Source organism: Octopus sinensis, linkage group LG5 (assembly GCF_006345805.1).
Source record: "Octopus sinensis linkage group LG5, ASM634580v1, whole genome shotgun sequence".
Lineage (NCBI taxonomy): Eukaryota > Metazoa > Mollusca > Cephalopoda > Octopoda > Octopodidae > Octopus > Octopus sinensis.
In genome coordinates this window covers 72,572,062-72,579,827 of record NC_043001.1, presented here as the reverse complement: position 1 = coordinate 72,579,827, position 7,766 = coordinate 72,572,062, and positions in this window count along the sequence as shown.

The following is a 7,766-nucleotide window of genomic DNA, read 5'->3' as shown; positions in this document are numbered from 1 at the left end:
GTATATATATATATATATATATATATATATATATATATATATATATATATATATATATACACACGACGATCTTCTTTCTTTTTCCGTCTACCAAATGCATTCACAAGGCCTTGGTCAGCCCGAGGCTATAGTAGGAGACACTTGCCCAAAGTTCTATGCAGTGAGACTGTACCCGGAAGCATGTGGCTGGGAAGCAAGCATCTTGCCACACAGCCACTCCGTATATATATATATATATATATTCGCCTATCGCAGTTTACCTTTCACGGTTTTGTATTTATATTAAAATAAATATATACAAATTATAAAAATAATATTAAAAATATGCAGTACAGTATTGTTTCTAGTTCTAAGATTTTCATCTCTCACGGGGGGTTTGGAATGTAACACCCGCGATAGTCGAGGGATTATATATACTTTAACTCCAGGTTACAGTTAGACATGTAGAAACGAGTGTGTATACATATGTATGTTTATCTCTGCAAATGAATTATATATATATACATACATGCATATATATATATATATATATATATATATAAACAAGGGCAAAAGAAAAAAAATTCTATATTTGGGGCACTTAAGTGTGCACATGACTTAGTGTTTGCTTCTTCCATGGGTATAAGTGAGTATTTCATTTATTTCTTACCGTATTTATCGCTGACGAGGAGAAAATTCTTATGAATTAACTCTGAAATTGGGACCGATACGATAATAACGGAATTTTTTAGAAATTTCTGTCGGCTTACTTCGATACGCGTGCTTATAGTGATAAATTATATGGTTATTGACGATTTGTCTATTTTCGGCATTTTTAAGTATTAGAATTTTTTTTCTTTTGCCCTTGTTTATAAGTTGTTTATAAATTTAACCTTTAAAGGTATTTTTTTAATATGCTGGCCATTGATAGAATTTTTGTCGAAAACTTTTATCCTATTTAGATGTAAATTTATATATATATAACGTATATATATATATATATATATATATATATATATATATATATATATATATATACACACACACAGTGTACATTTAAACACAGAGGTATCCGTCATAGGATTCCTGGCACGCTAGAAGAACAGCCAAAATCCAGACCACTATTAGGGATAAACCTCGAAGTGAATGAAAAATAAAAACATTTACCATCTATCTCCTGGACCATGGTTTCTGACGTCTAGATTCTGGCTGTTCCTTCTAGCGTGCCAGGAATCCTATGACGGATACCTCTTATGTGTTTAAATGTACAGTGTATTTATATGAATAATATTTGTCTATTGACTAATTTTTCTACACGCTAGGCCAATGGTAGAAATTTCTAAAATTTTTATTACCCTGATATTATTAATTATATATATATATTTCACCCGATGGATAAGCATTGGGATTGCTACTTTGAATAGACCCAGGTTATTCCATTGCATTTGATGTGGTTAGCTATAACTTGGATCATACTACAGTGCTTGAACGGTAACCTGCCTGGATCTAATATTCATACACACACACACACTCACACAAACATACACACTCACGCACACAGACACATATACATTCACATAAATGCAAAACAAGATGGAAGAAATAGTACTTGAATTCCAAAGGTATAGTAATGTTTTTATTACATACATACATTTATTTTATTCTGTTATCTTTTAGATGTTTTGGTCATTAGACTGCGGCCATGCTGGGGCACCGCCTTGAATTTGTAGTCGAATGAATCGACCCCAGTACTTATTTTAAATCTTGGTACTTATTCTATCAGTTCATTTGCCGAACCGCTAGGTTACGGGGACGCAGATACACCAAGACCGGTTGTCAAGCGGTGGGTGGGAGGAACACAAGCACAAAGACACGGACACATAGATACACACACACGCACACACCCATATATAATATATATATATATATATATATATATATAATATATATATATATATATATACATACAGTTAATCCAAACAAGAAAACACAAAGAAAAACACAGCAACGCGAGGACGTAGAACAAATAAAGTATTATTGGACGCTCAGAAAAGAAGGGAAGAAGGGGGGTTTAACGTTTCGAGCGGAGCTCTTCGTCGGAAACAAGGGAGAAGGAAAGATCCCGAGAAGGGAAGACAGGGGAAAACAAATTGCTGGCGGTACTCACGAGGTCACATGTTGAATATATACATACGTATATATATACATATATATATCAATATCTATAAATCTGAAATGAGAAAGTTTGTTTGTCTGGTTTTGGCATTGGAACGGGTTAAAGGGCACTAGATCGCGTCGGATTGACTCCAAAACTTACAGGGACATGTAAAATGAAGTGAGGATGTGAGTGGGCTAAATTAGAAATCCCTATCTTAAAAGGTGTGGTTACTAGGGCAAAAAAGGCACACTTTGACAAGTCTTCTCTCATTCTCTTATCTGTCTGTCTTCCCCTGTCTCTCTCTCTGTTTCCTCCCTTCCCTTCACTTTCTCTCTATAACGACGTTTGACAGCTACTACTATCTTTCTCCCCCGCCGCCTTCGCCAGCGCTGTCACTCTTTCCCTCACCACCTCCCTCTCTCTCTATCTCTCTCTCTCTCTCTGTACGTCTGGCTGCATTCATAGAGAGTTTTATTATCGCCACCACCACCACACAATCATGAGAACAGATATTCTCAATCAGATATTTATCGGGTTAATTTATATATGTGTGTGTGAGTTTGTATCTATATATAAATATGTATATATAATGTATATATACAAAGTGTATATATTTGTATGTATATATATATATATACAAAGTGTATATATCTGTATGTATATATATATATATATATATATATAATATATATATATATATATTATGTGTGTATTATGTGGTCGGTTGAGCTGAAAATATGCACACCTATGTTAAAAGTGCTGGCGAGTTTGCATGGCAACTATTTTTTTTCCTCAAATGAAAGGCGTAACCTCTAGGACAAAATTCCTCATCTTTTAAAATGTGGCCAGATTACACCCGAATGAAATCGGCTTATATTAACCAAACAAGTAAAACAATGGAAAACTATGCCATTTTAATCCCAAGTATGGTCGGGTATCTCTGTAGGTCTACTACATATTTGTGAAAAGGGCAGATGTTGTCTCACAAGCAGTTATACAGGCAAAAGTGTTAGTAAATATGGTAGGATTCAGTTTGCTCAATTGAAAGGTGTGGCCTCTAGGGCAAAATTCCTCATCTTTAAAGTGTGGCCCGCGTAGACCCGAATGAAATCGAGTTATAATCCCGAAACAAATAAAACAATGAAAAAATATTTTAATCCCGAGCAATCCGGGTTTCTCTGCTATCTCTATATATGTAAAAGAGGCTTTGGGTCAAAATTGTGTGTACGTTTTGGTACGTCAGAGGTTGGCGGCCACACCAGTGGTCAGATCGAGCTGAAAATTGACATAGAAGGCGTGATGAGGCAGAGTTGAATAGGTTTAAAACTCACCATCTGGAAAGATGCGGTTGCTATGGTGAGAAGATTCAAGGGGGCTCTAGCCCCCCCCCCAGATTGGCGCGATTGGCATCTAATCCTATCTATAAGGCGAACGTTGATACAAATTGCATTTTTATGTAAAAAGGGGTCTAAATGGGGCTGGAAGGGGATTCAAATTTACAGGAGGGGGTAACTTGAGGGGGAAAATTGATTGGGAGACGTTTTTGGCACTACAGTGGTTGCTTTGGTGTGAAAACTGGGATTTTATTGATTTGGGGAGACACTTGATGGTCTAGATCGGGCACCTTTTGCCCGATTTCTATCAAATTTTCAACATGGTAAAGTGGAAGCGGATTTGTAATTTAAACGTGGAAATCTAATTTTTTTATAAATGGCAGAAAGATAGATAGAGAAAGATAAAGAGTAAGAGAAAGCGAGGGAAAGTCCGAGAGAAAGGAAGAATAAGAGAGTGGGAAAATAAGAAAGGATAGAGAAACAAAGAGGGAGAATGTGACGATAAGAAACAGAAAGGAAGCAACCACAACCTCACCCGCGCGTAGAGCGGGTCACCTTAAGCTAGTATATATATATAAAGACAATAAGAAATACAGCAATATGGTTACAGTACTTCTAACTTATATCTTACACAACCTATATATATATGTATATATATATATATATATTCATATTTATATATATATATATATATATTATATATATATATATATATATATATATATATATATATATATAACACACATATATATATATAATATATACATATATATATATGTGTGTGTGTGTGTATACGGCGGGCTTCTTTCAGTTTCCGTCTACCAAATCCACTCATACGGCTTTAGTCAACCCGAGGCTATAAAAGAATACGCTTGCCCATGTTGCCACACAGTGGGACTGAAACCGCAGAGCCATGTAGTTGTTCGGGAAGCAAGCTTCTTAGCACGTAACCACACGTGTGTGTGCCTTTAGGTATGAAAATATTCAAATACACATGCATGCAAAGTATGCATACATACTTGCATGAGTGAGCATTTGCGCATGACATGTACATGTCTTCATATATATATATATATACACACTATACACATATAGAAAAATTGCGAGCTTTGTCTCGCGTTGATGGATTTGTTCTTGCCTTCTGGCAGTAACCCTCATAGAAGCATTATATGTGATTAATACAAATATGCATTTCCATGGAAGCATGCATTCGTGTATACATGAATGTATGTACGTATATATGTATGCATGCATACATGCTTGTATGTATGTTCATATATATATATCTCTCTCTCTCTCTGTATATATATATATATATATATATATATATATATATATATATATATATATATATATATATATATATAAACACACACACACATATATAGACAGACAGACAGACAGACAGACAGACAGACAGACAGACAGACAGACAGATAGATAGATAGATAGATAGATAGATAGATAGATATAGATAGATAGATAGATAGATAGATAGATAGATAGATAGATAGACAGGTAGATACGCTGATAGGTGAGCAGAAAAATTCATTTTTTTATGATTCAGACAAGACGCGTAACTAATATTCATGACAATAATGACGGTGGCAACGATAATGAATATAAGAAACACAAGAAGGGTAAACGTGATTACATGAGCAATAATCACAGCAGTATCAGTAACGACTCTGCGAAATGGCAGCCTCATATGAAAACAATAATAATGGCTTCAAATATTGGTCCAGGACCAGTAATTTTAGGGGAGGGGTAAGTCGATTACATCGACCCCTTTATTCAACTGACATTTATTTTATCGACTCCGAAAGGATGAAAGGCAAAGTCAACTTCGGCAGAACTTCAATTTAGAACGTGAAGATGGACGAAATGCCGCCAAACATTTTTCCCGGCGTGCTAACGATTCTGCCAGCTCACTACCTTAAAACAAAGTAATAATATTAATTATTAATTAACAAAATGGTTTTTTAAGATTGTCGTAACAGGAGAAAACATCTTTTAATGATCTGGATAGACTACAAGAAGGCCTTTGATATTCTCCTTCACAGTTGGATGAAAGAATGCTTGGAGATGTTCAGAATTTCACCAGTACTCAGGAATTTTGTATGTCACAGCACAAAACTCTGAAAAATGATACTAATTCTCAACATCGACAATACAAATATAAACACTGAACGACTCAATATTAATTGTGGACCCTTTCAATGTGACTCATTATTTCCTTTGTTATTCTGCTTAGCACTGTTTCCTCTAAGTAAACTCCTGGATGAAACAAATTATGGATACAATGTGCATGGAAAAATAGTTAGACATCTCCTCTGAATGGATGACAACTGCAAGCCCTCCTACACAGTCAAACAATTAAGTGATAGCATCATAATTGAATCTTGGCCAAGACTACATTTATCAAGGGAAAAAATATCAAACGCATGCAACATCACCTCAGATAGAGACATGGAGATAAAATAGTTAGAACCTAAGAGAAGTTATAACAATCTAGGAATATGTGAAGGAAATGGAATAAAACAGTCACTAATGAGAGGAAAGATACGGGAGGCGTGCTACCGAAGAATGAGAAGCCTTCTGAAAACCGATCTGAATGGCAGAAGCAAAATTGTGACCATAAACACACTGGCCATGCCTGTAATCATATATAGCTTCAATGATATAAACTGGCCCCTTCCTGAGATCAACAAGTTTGTTGTCAAATTATGAAAGCTGAGGAGAATGCATTGTACGCATCACTCAAAATCAAACACATACTGAATATACCTCCCAAGAAAAGAAGGCTATCAGGGGTTAATACAATCTCAAATCTCATTGAAAATTGCAACAATGGTACTTTCTGCAAACCTTCAACAAGCAAAAGACTGGATGTTAAAGCTGGTTATGAAACATGAAGATACCAAAAGGTTTCACTCAATGACGAAAAACGCGAAAATATACCTCCAAGTAATGCAACTAGACGAACCTGTACCAGAAGAAAATGTGTTCCTAACTGACGAGGCAAAACAAATAAACCATAGCCAAACAAACCAGCCTCCTATATATTAGGGAGAAATGGGAGGAAATCCACTGCATGGAAAATACCCGACTAAAATCAAGGACTCTGATGTAGATAAAGTCCTTACTCAACAGTGGCTGTAATACTCTGGTCTGAAACCAGAAACTGAGGGGTATATCGTTGCTTCTCGGGACCAGTCCCTTCCAACTATGAATTACCAGAGTAATTTCCTGAAATATAAAATCCGCTCATGATGCCGCATATGTAGAGAGTATCCAGATTCTGCTTACACGAAGTAATTTACAAATCTTCAATAACTGGACACAGATTTCAGATTGCTGACGGCTCCCCTTGGCCCTCTTTGCGAAATTTATCCTGATCCCTCAACGATCCACTGCAGTACTCTCAGGCCATGACTTTTTTAAAATGTTCATATTCTCGGACATGAAAACCTACTTTTATGTACTACTCGGACTGTCTTCGTTGACACTCTTTCCAGGTTATTGTTTTTTACACTTTCCACTAGCCTATAGAGTGTAAGGGATTTACACTCCCCCATCCCATTGTCTAACTCTGTTAGTCGCAACATGATCGAAATGTCAATCTCAACTAATGATAACACAAAGGGACGATTTTGAACATAATTTCTGTTGAGTTAACATACTGATTACAAAAATACAGTCACTTTTCTTCTAAGTTTTTTTTTTTCTACAGCTTACACTTTGTATAAGCACCAATGTGTTGTTTATTCATAAGTAATAGGGCTTGTCAGCTGCTTTTATTATTTTATTGACAACACTGGAGAGCATTTTCGAAATAATTTTTAGTTGTCTTGCATTTTATAATAAATCCTATCTAATTTGATTGTGCTGGGTTCCGAAATGCCCTCAGAAATTTTCTATTACGTGAAGTTCTTTGTTAAACAGCAATTCATTGTTTACCAAAAGATGTCCGATTTTTCCATTAAATGCAATACTGAAGCAAGAACCTAATAAAAATCAATCGTACATTTTATTGTTTAACAAATGTATTACACAAAATGTTTAATTGCACATCTTAGGATAGATATTCCTGTCAAACTGGAGTTTCAGCTACTCATGAAGTGAACTTTTCTTTGCTGCTTTGCATGCATAACTTGCATCATGATAGTCTCTTTGCAGAAACCAACAGTCGTCGGTCATCATGTCTGTGTTCCACCTGCCTTCATACCTCGTCTCCATGGTCTCGATGTCTGAAGTAGATTAGATGATTCTGCAGGAAATGCATTTTTACATTC